Below are 15,489 nucleotides of genomic sequence, written 5' to 3' on the forward strand. Positions count from 1 at the left end.
GGGCTTGCCTGATTCTCACAAATAAGAGGGGTAAAAAAAGCAAAGCAAACTCAACTACCCTGGTAATATAAAGCCTCCGTGACTGGAGCTCAGGACTTTGAAATATAATCCTGTACTTTGGTTCTCCTTCAAGTAGACATGTATGGAGTTAGTCATTTATCTCAAGGCTTAGCCCCACTTTTTGGAGGCTATTTTAGTTAGCTGGCATTGGTTTCTTCTGTTCTATAGTGAGATTTACTGCCTGGGCTTGTTTTGAGGTACTACACAGAAGTAGAGAGAAGCACATAAAAATACAGAGGTAATTTTTCTAGCCCTAGTGATAAATTCATATCTATGCTATAATCAGGACCTGACAAGCACATTCTGCTTCCCTTTCAGAACAGCCATATGTGCACAATCATTTAGGAAAAGGCCCCTATGTGTATGGCATGAACTCAAATGAATTTATTATGTCCTATTAGGAAATAAAGTCATAGAATGTTAGAGCTGTAAGGGTCCTTACAGATCATCTATCCAGTGTTACAAAAAAGGAAACTCATTTGCCCCCAAGGAAGTTAAGTGACTTGCTCAATGTCACACAGCTTAGCTGCACCTAGCCACACCTACAATTCCTGACATGTAGTTCAGTGTACTTTGCAAAATGAATTTCTCAAAGAAGGAGATCTTGGATCTAGTAAGCATTGTCCTGGTGTCATAATAAATAGTCAACAAATACTGTCTTAATTGACTAACAGGCTTTCTGAATAATATTTTACAGACTGTCTCTCAAATGTTATCAGATTGAGGATCACTGGAGGTATTGGAAGACAAGGGTACAAAGTCAGCCTATGACACATACTACGTAGCTGATCACTTAACTTACTAGTACTCCCATGGTTAATTCCTAGAACGATAAATTCTAAGAGATTTGCCTATCTCAAAGGACATTTTGTACCCTGATAAAATCATAAGCCCAGAAACAAATAATAAAATGAGTAATACTCACTTTTACATCAGTAACTGCTGGTTGTATACACAGAATTGCAAAGAAGGAAGTCAGTATCATATTTCAGTAAAAATAAGAAATTAATGAGATGGATAAGCAGCTTCTCATTTTTTTGTTGTTCAGTCATGTCTGACTCTTCATGACCCCATTTGGGGTTTTCTTGGCAAAGATACTAGCGCGGTTTTGCTGTTTGTGTTTCCAGCTCATTTTATGGATGAGGAACTAAGACAAATGGGGTTAAGTGACTTACCCTGGGTCACAGTGTTACTAAGTATATGAGGTCATATTTGAACTCAAGAAGATGAGGCTTCCTGATTCCAGGCCCAGTGCCCTATCCACTGTACCATCTAACTGCCCAGCTTCTCATTTAACCAAAGTCTGGGTCAGCTACATAGCACAGTAGGTAGTCAGGAGTCTATTGGATTGAGGACATATATGACTGGAAAAGAACACGAGACCATCAAGTAGAAAGAAAGAGAAAAAACAAATGAACACCTTAAGGTCTACACTGGTGCCATAAAGTTATTAGAAAATAATGAGTGAGCTGGGTAGATTCTCTTTGAAGGATGGTTGAGAAAACACTCACCAAAAAAATAAAGAAAAAAAAAAGGACAACATAGGAGGATAGGCTGGGATCTGCATTCCTCTTGGGTGACAAACTACCCATATGTGCTATTGCATCTCCCACCTTTGTGTTTCCTCTCTTGGAACTTGGGACTCAAGGCTCAGTTCTAATACCAATTCCTTCAAGAGGCCTTTTCTGATTCAACCTGTTATTTGTGCACCCTGACTCTAAAATTGCTTCATTTTTAATTTGGGTGTATCCTGTATTTAATTTTCTATAACAACTCCCCCATGTTCTCCAGCATGTAAAACTCCTTAAGGAATGGTACTCATCTGCGAGAGAGAGAGAGAGAGAGAGAGAGAGAGAGAGATAGCAATACATACATATATGCAATATGTATATATGTGTATGTGTATGTATGTGCGTATAGTGCCCCCAGCATCTAGCACAAAGCTTAAAACATATCATGTAGAGGGTATAATATTGATTGTTAATTGATTATTATGGATGAAATTTCAAATATTACAAAATATTCCCTTCAAAAAATATAGCAGACTAAAAGTATCAACTTTGTCCTTGGGAACAAAATTATTTTTGTCCTAGCAAAAGCTGGAAGAAAAACTGATGAATCCCTTAGATAAGATCTACGGAATCATGGAAATCCAAGTAGGTTCAAGCCAGAGATGCTCTCCCCCTTTCCCTTTCAATATCTGGTAATAAAAAAGGATCTGATACATCAACACTGTATATAATTGACAAGGTTTAGAGCAGTAATACTTACATTTTAACATGGTGCAAATCCCTGATTTTGCTTAAAATAAAGGAATGAATCTCTAATTGAAATTCAAATAGCCCACTAAACGAGGAATTTATAAGGATATAAGGGTCATTTCAATCATCCTAAGGTTGTATTAATATTGGACAGTACATAAAAGTCAGGATCTAAGCTTTCTGTGCCATTGGATAGCACAGATACAAGTGTAAGGGAAGTTCATTCATTTAATTGTTCATTCAACAAACATTTATTCAGCACCTACTGTCTTCAGAGAATTATCCAGGTCCTAGGAGAGGTGCCTAAATTTATATGAGATATTATCTATACCCTCATGGAGTAATTTGCAATTCATAAGATGATTAAGAGAAGAACACTGAAATACATGGTATTAAGTTATCATTTATTATACAGGTACAGAATTAAGTGCTATGAGAAGTACAGGAATTGGACAGAAGGAGGTGGAGTTTTGTGTGTATACCATTACATCTCTTGCTTTGAGCCATTTTCTCTGGCTGCACCCCATGTCTGGAATGTTCTCCTTCCTCATATCCACCTACCTGCTTCCTGTAAGTTCCAACTAAAATTCCACCTTCTGCAGAAAGCCCTCCCTAGCTTCCCTTAATTCTAGTGCCCTTCCTTTGTTAATTATTTCCTATTTGTCATGTATATAACTTGTTTACCTGTCTCCCCCATTAGACTGTGAGCTCCCTGAAGACACAGACTATCTTTTTCTTCTTTTTTGTTTCATCAAATCATAGTACAGTGTCTGGCACATAGTCGGCACTTAAAAAAATATTTCTTGATTATTGGTTACTTGGGTCATAGAAGGCCAGTTGCTACATTGCTCAAGAAATCTGCACAAGCATTTCCGGTACTTCAAAGAAAGGTTGCCAGTAAACAGGCTATTGAAACATCACAAAAGACTGAAGACATTAGGGAAGGTTTTTTAGGCACTAGCCTGTGAAAAGGACTACTAATCCAATTTATATGGATATGAACTATATCTTATAAGATATTGACACTGTGTACTTAATTAGGGAGTCTCACTTGAGATCTGAGAGGAATGAAATCTGCTTGCATTCAGTGGCCATGCCTAATTGGTTCTTCCACCAATACTAATTAATTCCTTTACCCTCAAAGGTCTCTGGGCAAAAGCAATTACTGATTTGGTGAAAAATGTTGTTCAATTGTTTAAGTTGTGTCTGACTCCTTGTGATCTAATTTGAGATTTTCTTGGCCAACAGATACTGGAATAGTTTGCCATTTCCTTCTTTAGATCATTTTACAGATGAGGAAACTGAAGCAAATAAGGTTAAGTGACTTACCTAGGGTCACATAGCTAGTAAATATCTGAGGTCATATTTGAACTTAGGTCTTCCTGACTCCAAGCTGGGCACTCTGTTCACTGTGTCACCTAGTCCCAACACCATCTAGCTGTTCCTTTGTGAAAGATGTGGAACCATATAAAAGACAGTTTGTATCAGCTAACTGACATTACCTGCTAACCACTTTGAAGGATTTGTGACCTCAAGTACGCTGCCTACATCTTGGCAGAATCATTCCTCACTTTAAGAACTCGGGCCATCATCAGAGACCCCTCTGTCATCCATACAGCTCTGATTCTTTGCTGATTCCACCTCTAGCTGAAGGAGGCTAGCCAGAGCTACAACCTTTAATGGAAGTATTGGCATTGCTACTGACATACTAAGCCCTGCCTGGATGGATGATGGTGCAGCTTATTGTGCTAACTTCAAGTGTTCTTATTCCCCTGATTTATGAAAGTATCTGAGGACTTCAGAACTCAGATAAGTATAAAATAAATGTTCTAGAACTGCATGGCTTATGTATCTGAGTGATCTGTCAGTTACCTAAGCAGGTATCTTTTCCACATGAATTGATTGGCCATAAATATTTCCTTAAATAGATATCTTGTTGGCACTTCTTCCCTGAGGATATTCATACATGTCTACAAGTTCCCTATATAGTCCACCCAAAGTGCCATTACATTCTTTTGATATTACATAGATATAAATGGAGATGCCTATGCATTCTGTCTACTTATGGTCCCTCGTTCTTGATACATGATTGACTCATCATTTTGCTAGTCATTAATTTTACTCACGATATCCTCCTTTGTATGATTCCTGTATAATTCCTAGTATACAATGTGTTATAGCTTGCTCAGGTTTGCCATGTGTGCGCCCTTTGTGCAACACTCCATTTTAATTCTTCAGAGACTATTCTACATGTCCTGTAGCACTGCAAAATTCTGGGAAGAATAAGGATGTTCACAAAAGGGAGAGAAGCTTTTTCAGGGAGAATGGATCGCCAAAAGCACGGTTCTGCTTCTCAAAAGCCAATCCAAACCATTCTCTTTCTCCTGTTCTTGGCCTGGCACATTGTCCATTTGCAGTATCTTTAAACTGCAGATAGGTGAACTGTTGGACCTTGTTCACTTGTTTCAGTAGTGACCAACTCTTCATGAGCCCATTGGGTTTATTTGCTTTGTTTTTGGCAAAGATACTGGAGCAGTTTGCTGTTTTCTTCTCCGTTTCATTTTATAGAGGAGGAACTGAGGCAAAAAGGGTTAGTGAATTAATTGCCCAGGGTTACATAGTTAGTAAGTGTCTGAGGCTGGATTTGAATTTGACTCCAGCTCTAACACTCTATCCACTGTACCATCTCGCTGCCCAAACTGTTGGCCTAAATCTGTACATATAGTGGATGCTTAATAAATGTGTTTTACATTTAATCAAATTGTTTAAATGATGAAGAAAATTCTGAAAACACCCATAGGTTTAAAAAAAAAAAAGAATGTAAATAGGCTGTTATATTTCCACATAGACCCTAAAACATTCTCTGAGGCAGAAATGGCCAAACATACATCATTTGCATGGGGTATGAAGTGAAGTTTATGCCCTAATGTGAGTGAAGTCAAGCAGAAACTTGGATAGCAAAGTCAAAACAGATGATTAACACGAGTACTGGTGTTAAACCAAAATAAGATCACATTCACCTTCTGAACAGCCTAATTTTATTGATTGCCCCTCTTATAAACTCACTTATAGGCCCATTCATTTCTGAGGTTCTCTAGGCTCAAAGAAATTTTCACCTGCTCAGATAGACCCCCAAAGTCCAATCAATCTTTCCCACTTCTTTTTCTTTTCTCCCTCCTCTGTTCTCCATTTTCCTCTTCTTTCTTCACTTTCCACTTTCATTATTACATTTGTTATCCCTTTTTGCTTCTTCAAAGGTATTATTAGCACAAGTTTCTTAATCTGCCTCCATTACTAACTTGGAATAACCCCTCACTTTATTTAGTCCCTCGGATTCCCTCAATGTAGCAAACTCCAGGTAAGAGGGGAGTGAGGGTTTGGGTTACCTTAAGCAACAAAGATCATCAAGTAGATGACATGTTCATCCTGAAAGAACCAACACATTAAAACACACACACACACACAGAAAAATAGTGTTTTGTTAGATGTTTCCTTTTCTTCCTCATCTTCTTTTTCTTCCCCTGAAACAATCAGCTCCACTTTGTGGCTGAAGTAGGGGAAGCAAATAAATTGAAAGTGAAACTGAGAGTTGGCTATAAAGTGAGGACATCTGCAGAGGCTTGCAAGGAAATTTACATGCTTGTAGGGTTTCAAGTTACATATTTTTTGTTGCCTGGTAACCAACCCCACAGTTCCCTTTTATGTTTTATTTTTCTCAGTATTCTCTGTTTATAGTGTAATTACTACTGTGACATCATAATCCCACCATTGAGCAGCTGTCAGGGGGCCTAGCTGCTGAGTAAACATTGTTTTACAATCCCTACTACTAGAGGTTGATTTACTAAATAGATCAATATTTGGTTTGTAGGCACAAGGATTAGGAGGTGGAAGTGTCTTTTGAAAAGTCTCCTATCTTCCCAGGGTCCCTGCACACCTGAGAATGCTAGAGAGAAAAGAAAAGGCAGGTTCATGGACAAAAAAAAAAATGGAATAAAAGCTGCCCAAGATTTCCACAGATGGTTTTGCAAGGAGTAGCTTGTTTTAAGAAGACAGCCCTATTTGGGAATTAGTAATGTACTGGAAGTTCATGGTTTTAAAACAACTGTTCTTTTTAGTAGGGCTCCTCACTTAAGAGAATTCTTTGCCTCTGGCTCTTAATCCCTTTTTAAAAATCTTTCTAAATGGATAAAAAGCCAATAGAGATGAGAATAATGACTTAGGTAAACATTGTGAGTCTTTTTTCTTTCTTTTTTATTTCTTCCATAGACAACAATGGTCCTACCTTCCATATTAGTTCAGATGCCCCCAAATGAACGATTTTACAAGGTTTCTTTTTCTCACCCAATGGACTAAATGACTTGGTGAAGGATGACTTAAACATTACAGCATCCACAGAATATATGGATGTAAACAATGGACCAGACAGTCACCAATGACAGAAATAGGGTAGAAAGGCTGCATGGTCCAGTAAGAAAAAGAGACAATGAAAGGACAAGAAGGAGCAGATATGTGGGTGGGGGGAACATGGTGTCTGGTAAGGTGAGGGAGATGAGAAAAGAAGTATAAATAAGAGATGGAAGGGATGGTGAGAAGGAAGGGATGATTTAAATAAATGACCAGTGAAGGAAGGGAATATTTACAAAACATCTATTAATCTATAATTAAATTAATCTATTTATACTGATTAATTATTTCATCAAGTAATTATGGCCCACCTCAGAAGAGATAATACTATGCAATAATTTCTTTTATACTTTGCAAAAACTAGTAAAATCTACAATTCAGTGTAGTGAAATATACATAGTAGAAAATAACAATTTGAGGTGTTATTATTACAATAAGTATATATTCTTCAGGGAAATGGTTTTTAGGTTAGGAATAGAGGAGAAATGAATGGAGTATGAGGGCTGGGGTCTTGGTGAGATGCTGGATCTTAAGATTAAGTCTTCTGCCAATATAAAGAGTAATCCTTGAATCAACTAGGATAAAATAGTAAGAGCTTAATGTTTGCTGAAAAGATTAATAAAATAAATGAATAAATGAGGTATCCTATATAATCCTCAATATCTGGACCAATGATTTTTATCTATGAAAGGTTATACAGTCTCAAGTTTCATATAGATCTAGGTATAGATTTATAGAGATAACATTCCTTGGTTGTAAAGGTGTCCAAGTTAACCTGTTTCCAAGATCTAATTTTGTGCGTGGGAATCTTTCCTTGCCCTGATTTCCAGGCCCAAAGGCAGGCTTGGCAGGGCTTGGAAGGGGGTGGTATCATATTTGCCCTTGTGTCATTGGCAAGTCTTCCCTCTCTTCTGTTCTATTAGGCACAAGCACCTGTTCTACCGCAGAGGTGGCTGTATTTCACTGGCAAACCTGAATGACAACTGAGGGTGAAGCATCTAAGTATAAAAGGCTCTCTGTCCATGAAAAATACTGTTATCATTAGCCAGTATGCAAAATTCTCTACAAACTAAACATCACCTGTTAAAAATGACTGAATTAATTATATGCTGACAAGTGCAGCACACCTTTCCAGAGACTATCCAAGCCATCTAGCCCAGCTGATTGAAACAGCTAATTCCTCCAGGATATGATTTATTCACTTTCTTTCTAATCTGTATTCTCTCCAGTCTGTGGCCCTTTTTTTGCACACCTCCTAAGCAAAAGTGTACTGGAAATTAATTTATTAGACAAATGAGAGAGAGGATAAATTGGGTTTGTCTACCTTTCTCTCCCCACCCCCATACTGTATCCTTATATTGTTAGTTACACTACTTGTATTATAGAAAACCCCAGGATCAGCTCATTGGATATTAAAGTCTAAGCAATTCTGAAACAGAGATAAATGTGCAAGGGAATCAGTTTGATGAAGTGTCAAATGTTGAGTGGAAATCTGGAGATCCAAGATCTCTTCCCCTTTAATTAATGATGTGAACTCAGGCAAGTCACTTAATTCTCTAAAGACTAAATTTCCTTGGTAAATTCAGTTGGATTGATCATCTCTCTCTCTCTCCCCACTCAAATATACAGTCACTTAACATTTAGGGGGTTGTTATGGTAATGTGAATTTAAGATCTTCCCTGCCCCTAGGCCCTCTGATAGTCTTAAGTGCACCTGGAGTCTGTGGGGGAGGCTTGTTTTTCAGGGAATACTTTGTGATTGGGCAGTGGGTAAAGAGGGTTGTGACATTCTCTGAGCCAGGAGAAGGCTATATAAACCCTGATGTGAGGCTTTGTTTTGGGGCTCACTTTGAGAAGCATTGTGTGATTTGACCAGATGAGACTCTGGGCAGCCGTAGAGTCCCCCAGCTTTGAAAAACCTAGATGTTGATGCTTCTCTCTCTCTGGTAACTGACTAGGTACAGATATAATGGTCACACAGTTGGAGGCCTGTCTGCTTGATCTGTGTCTCTGTCTTCTTGTAACTTCTGCTTGTAACTTGTTTGTATTCTCTGAAGTTTGGGGTACTGACCTTTTTCCCCTGAACTAGGTAAATGATGTATGATTGATTAAAATAAGCTTGTTAACCCGTTTTGAGTTGCTTTCCTTTAGAAAAGCAGATCTAAAAACCTGTGTTGGCAGCTACCCTGGTGATGCTGGTGTGCTTGCTGCTACAGGGGTTCACTTTCCTAATCTTTAAAATGGAAATAACCCAAAGATTCTACCTCACAAGGTTTCTGAGAGAACAAAGGCTAAGCTATGTATAGAATAGTTTGCAAAACTTTAAAGGGCTATATCATTAGTGATTCCTCCACAGAAGTCCTCTTCTTATGCCTCATCCTACATTTTAAATGACTGTTTCAGGAATACACATATTCTTCCTGGTTCTTCCAAATTGGGGGAAAAAAGTTCAAATATGCACTCAGCAATGGACTTAACATTTTGGACCTCAGTTTCTTCATCTGTAAAATGAAAAAGTAGGCTAAATGACTTCTGGGGTCCTATCTAGTCCTAGATCAATAGTCTTATGCTCCTACAACTGTATATTTAGCATCTAATAACCAGACTAAATAAATGAAGATGTTTATCACTGAAGGATTGGCTACTGGGTGATGAATTATTTTAGCCAAAATGACTCCTATAATTAACTACTAAAGCTATGAGGTGCTAAAGGCATTTCAAGAATAAAGAATGAAGGGACAGAGATAGGGGAAAGGGAAAGTGGAATGAAGGAAAATAAAGAAGTCCTTTCCCCCTTCTTCGTTAAAGCAGGAGCATTTACCTGAAAATGGAATCCATCCTTCCTTTTCCTAAGGTTAATTTATCCCTCCTTGATGTAGTATTAGTTCTGCAATTCTTGCTGGAGCTTTTATTTGCAGTACAAGAATGACTCTGGAGTTGTGCCTATTTGTTGTGTTTGTCCTTCCTTGGCTTCAGGGAAATGATGACATGACTTGCAGTTGACTTTGATTTGAGTGAGGGAGGACTGTGCAAGGTCATCAGCCCTCACTTCCTCACTTTCTCCTCCAGAGCCATCTGGCCCTTTTAGGCTAAGGCCTTTTCCCATACTCACTTAGAGTGAGGTAATAAGCCTATTCAGTGAATAGGCCTCTTTAAGAAATGAGTCAAGGGATGGCCCCTTTAATTAGAAAAAAGAAAAAAAAATCAAGCTGGGAGGAGAAGATCCTCAGGGAAGCTGTTCCAAAGAGAAAGTTACCATTAATATTCACTCTAAACTAGGAGGGCCCAAAATACAGCCTTTAAGTGGAGCTTGGGCCACAGACCAATAAAAGCCATCCAGGTGGAATTGGGCATCCCTGTTCTGAATCTAAGGGCAGTGCTTCAGTGACTACTATATGAGAGAGGTTCTCCTCAGTGCTTGATGTCTGCAGAGACTTACACCAGAGAAACTGGAGTTCTGGTTACAGCAGGAGCATTTCACAAGGACAAAGGGAAAAACTTTAATCATCAAAGTGATCAAGGAAAGAAGGGATGAGACTATTAACAGAGGGCGTGGACTCTGCCCCTAGAGATCTACTTAAGGAGAATAAGTAGCAGGATTACAACAGCTTTGTTGTGGAATACATTGGACTAAGAATTCACTAGGCTGGAATCCATACCGAGCCACTACCTAGCAGTGAAACAGCAAGTAAATCTCTTCTCTAATCTCACTTTCCTCATCTGTAAAGAGAGAGAACTGGCCAGGATTATCTCTAAGACACATTCGATCTCTAACATATGAATTATAAACCACTGGTCTTGGAAAGAGCCTACAGGAAGATAAGGGACTCTCCTGCAGTGCACTTTTTACACTGGAGACTAGACTTTCCATCCTGCTCTAGGATTCTAGGATTACAGAACATTACAACAGAGTCCAGAGGACCGATACCCCATTCCAGATTACCACAAGTGTCTAATTATTTTTCTGATCTGCTCTAATCCTAAATCCAAGTCGATCTAGGGTCAGACACACCCCAGGGCTCTCCTTCTTCCTACCTTTGTGACCCTTCTGTAAAGACCCCAGAGCTAATCTGCAGAGAAATTTTAGTAGTTTAGCTAGTTTTCTACAGAGTTTTCAACCAGCACTAGCCCATATCTAGAGAGACCTAATCTTTTCTCACCTCCTTCCCTCCCTCAGTCCAGGCCTTGGGGCTTCTCTGCAAACTATGGATTGGAAACTGACTTGATCCAGTTTATGATTCTCCTGAATGATTTTTCCAGGGAGTTAAAGCCCTACTCTGGTTGCACTCCCTTATAATATTAATAATGCATTTGCTGTTTGTCCTCCATTTTCAAAGAGGATTAGTGACATCACAGGGTGATGTCTTGACTAGTGCATGAACTGGATTTAAGTGAGACAGAGCTCCACAAAGTCATTAGTCTCACTCTCTCTTGCAGAGTCATTTAAGTCCAGTGACAAGAAAAACGTCAGGACAACTGGCGATGGCCTTGGCGTCTTCAATGTCTGACTAAGCTCTAAGCACTCCACAGGGGCTTCTTTTGCCACCTTCATGGCCTCTGGAGCAAACTGTTCCCATCTTCCCATTCAACCAGAAGAAGTCTTCACATGCTTGGGGCAGATACCCCCCTAACTCACCAATGGATTTGTTTCCTGTCCTTTACCCTCAACCTGGTTTAGCCCATCTATGGAGATGGCTTACCAGGGTGTGGCTCCTGCAAATGCTGCAATTTCTTGGAGCTACCCGTTAGAGTTGAGTGCCAGGTTAAAACCAAAGGTCAATGAGCAGCCCCTGAAAAGGGCTCAACAAACCCTCACACCAAGAGGTGAACACACACACACCCCAATATTAATGTCATCTTGTATTTATGTAACCATTTATGTATATACATACATATGTGTACATATTTAAGTATAATATATATGGTTGTACATTCATTATATAATTTCATTCTCATTTCACTCATGTGAGACAGGAGGAATATTATTACTTATAATTAATAGATTAAAAAAACTAAATTTTAAAGAGTGACCTCTAAGTTCCCTTTCAATTGTAAAAATCCTATGGCCTTTCATATCTCTTTGAAATTGTCTATTTTTTCATTTCTTATAACACTGTATTATTCCATTACATGCATATACCACAATTTTTTTCAGCCACCATTCAGTTGATGGGCATCCACTTGTATGAAATGATGCTGAGCAAAATGGGCAGAGTAGAGCGACAGTCAATACCATAAATCAATAGGATAAAAATGAATGATTTTGAAAACTTTTATGGATGGATGAAGAATGAAGTGAACAGAATCAGGAGTACAATTTATGCAATTTTGAGAACTTTTAATGTTGTAAGAACTCTGATCAATACAGTGACAATCTGTGAACCCAAAGGACCAGTGAGGAAGAATGCTATGTGCTTCCTGACTTTAAATTAAAGTGAGATGAGAGTGAAGAACGACACATACAAGAACACCTACAAGGAAGCAAAGAAAAGATGAACAGCTTTCAATACAACATGTAGCATTTAATATATGGGCATTCTTGAAATGTAAACTTATTGCTGTCTATTTGGAATCCTCTCATGTTCTGCTGTGAACCTAACATTTTTTCTTTTCTTATTTCATATTTAAGCTTTAATACTTAAGTTTATAACATGTTTCTTTTTCTTTTCCTATGTATTTAAGTTTTAGTATTTAAGTCTAAAGTTTGAAAAAAAGATTTAAAAAATAAAATTCCATCTCATAGTAAAACCTTTCAATGTAAGCAAACATTTACTAAACACTTACCATGAAGTACTCTGCTAGGTACTGAAGGAGATAGAGTTTATTCATCAATAAACAAGTATTTATCTTTATTAAAAGAATGACATACATATATGTATGAATGTATGTATATATTTATACATGTATATGCATAAGTGTATGTATATATGTACAGAGAGAGAAAGAGAACACAGCTAATAAGTATAATGGTAATGGGATTTGAAGATCTTTCATGTCCATTGTATTGGCAAGCAAACAGGTATTTAGTACCTTGTTTCAAGTTTGTGATTGTATCAAGTATTAAGATCCAGAATTTGTGAATCCTACAGTGGGAGGAAGTTGCTGATATAACAGGAAGGGGCAGAACAGGGAGAAACTGATACCATATATAAGGAAAAGCCCAAGCTAGAGGGCCAGAATTGCTGTGAGAAAGAACTGCTAGGATCCTGAGAACATCTGAGAACTGCTACTAATTGAGAACTGCTGGGAGCCAGAACTGCTAGGAGATGAAACTGTTGGGAGCTAGCAGCATAGAAACTGAGCTGCTGCTGCTGGAGAGAGAGAAGAGAACTGGGAACTGAGAACTTCTGCAAGCAAGCAGTGTAGAGGCTGAGGAGCTATGGTGAGTAAGGAGAGGAGGATCCTTGCTTGAGGGAATGAGTGAGAGAAGAGGATCCTTGCTTGAGGGAGGCTGTTTTGTTTTGAAGGCTTGGGAATGTGAATGTTCCCTGCGTTGGTTATGTGCACCAACTTCATGGTTACTGTAATGAATTTGACTTTCTGGTTTTGGGACTCAGTTTTCTGGTATTTTAATAAATGCTTTCGTTCTTTCCTCCATGTGGAGATCCTGTTACATTTTGTGATTCACAACTACACCAGCATATTCATAGCCACCATGGGCGCTATGAATATCGCATTGCTGGTACAATAAGGAAATTTGTTTTGCTTGACTATGAATATTTATGAGGAACTTGGATATTTTTTCCTTGTTTTTTTTCTTTTCCCAAAACCATAAGGGCAAGGCAGAGAAGATAAATTTTCATAAATTAAAAAAAAATTAAATTTAACTTAAAAAATCCTATCACCACAACATGATTTTCTCAAAAAAGGTCATCAAGTTAGTTAATGATACAAGACTAGAACCTAGATAGTATCTAAAACATTTAAGAGTACTTTTATTCTTTTAACTTGGGGCAAAAATATTTGGGATTGACAGTGACAGCATTAGGGGCAGCAGCACTAAATAAAGACAAACCATGAATGCAATTAGACTGAGAAGGGGCTGTCTGATATTCATCTTCACTTAGGCAAGGGAAGAAAGTAGGACACAGCAGAGGGACAGTAGAGGCTAGTGAAGGACCATGACAGAAGCCAAGAGGTGACAACAGTAGTGATTACAAAGAAATATGTCAGCAATTGTGTCTGTCAACAACCCTCAACTAAGTTCTCTTTGCCCCATAATAGATAACAGTTCTTTTTAAGGCAGGTCAGTGTTCTCCTGAACTTTATCTTAGGAAGTCTAACTCTCAGAAAATGAACAAATTTATCTGAACATTTTTTATACCAAAAGAGGTTGAAAGGAAAGCACCATCAGTGCAAACCAGCATCTAATCTCCTAGTTCTATGAAGCAGAGGGAAGCAAGATAGCATATGAAGAGAGAATATGGTGAGATGAAGAAACTACTGAACTGGGAGTCCTGGAAGCATGGGTTCCTATTCTAATTCAGCTTCTCACTACCCATGTGACCTTGGGTAAATTATTCCCCTCTCTAGATCTTAACTGGTTTCTTCAGATACAAAATGAGTAAGTTTGTCTGGGAATCTCTAAGGTTCCTTCCACATATAATCCTATGTGCCTGTCTTCATACAAAACAATCTCTCTCCAGGAAATTCAGAATGTTTTATAACCATTTTCTCCTGTGAATTTGGAAGGATTATGATAGATATCATTCTAGGGCAAGGGAAAGGTAAGAATGGACCTGTAAGTTTTGCTTCAGCTCACTGATAAAGGAAGCAATAAAGTTGCCATGCCCAGAACTATTAAGTACAACAGTCCTAACCCAGACTATGCAAGACTTCTTTTGTGTTTGTGGTTAGGGTTGGGTTGACCTGTCACTCTGCTCCAGATGTTATTGGTTTTCAGCTGCCACTTTTCAATCACTTTTTGTGGAGTATTTTTTTTAATGGAAATGCTTTTGTTTTGTTTGTTTTCTCTTCATTCTGTCCCCATATACGTGAGATTTAGAGGAAAATAATTTTATACCTGTAAAGGACCTTAGACTCCTGGGCTGGGAGTTAGGAAGACCTGAGATCGAATCTGAAATTTGAGAGTAGCTGTGTGATCCTGGACAAGTCATTTTAATTCTATTTGCTTGAGCTTTCTCAACTGCAAAATGGGGATAATTACAGCACTTACCTCTCACAGGGTTGTTGTGAAGATAATATTTGTAAAGTGCTTAGTACAGTGCCTAGCACATATGAAATACTATATAAATGCTTTTTCTCTTCTCCTCTCCCCCATTATCAGGTGGAGTCTCCTCATTTTGTAAGTGAAGAAACCGAGGCCAAGAATGTTCCTTAAATGTAGAAACTCTCACTTTTATGCCTGGCAAATAAATGCTTGTTGACTGAATTGACAAAAGTTCATATACAATTCATTGGAAATATCAGTGATTGTTTCTCTTTAAATATTACCAGTAATGAAAACCAGTAGAATTCCATAGAGGAAAACTTACTTTTGACTCTAAAATAAAATTGCTAAACATACCTATTATTTTGCCAAACACTTCTATTATTTTGATTTTTCTCTATAGTTTTTTAGGCAGTGGGAGTTACTGATTCAGGAAGAAAATACAAGGATACTCAGATATGTTTCTGAAGAAAAAAAGATGGATGGGACTGACAAATACTTAATACCAAATATATTCTCATTAATTCTCAATAAAAATAGAGTTGATGAGCAGAATATCAGTGGACAGTAGACAGTGGGTCTTTGGGTCAGGATC

At 38.1% G+C, this 15,489-nt stretch overlaps 1 long non-coding RNA gene across 1 annotated transcript; it reads left to right on the forward strand.

The window, feature by feature from the left end:
* Positions 1 to 12,794: 12,794 nt before the first annotated feature.
* LOC138163090 (uncharacterized) lies at positions 12,795 to 15,116 on the forward strand. The gene is made up of 2 exons (XR_011168786.1): positions 12,795 to 13,106; positions 15,012 to 15,116. It is a non-coding gene; the product is annotated as an uncharacterized lncRNA (long non-coding RNA).
* The last annotated feature ends 373 nt before the right edge of the window (positions 15,117 to 15,489 follow it).

Source organism: Petaurus breviceps, unplaced genomic scaffold (genome assembly GCF_028583685.1).
Source record: "Petaurus breviceps papuanus isolate PSGF00001 unplaced genomic scaffold, PetGlider_PUasm1.0 187, whole genome shotgun sequence".
Lineage (NCBI taxonomy): Eukaryota > Metazoa > Chordata > Mammalia > Diprotodontia > Petauridae > Petaurus > Petaurus breviceps.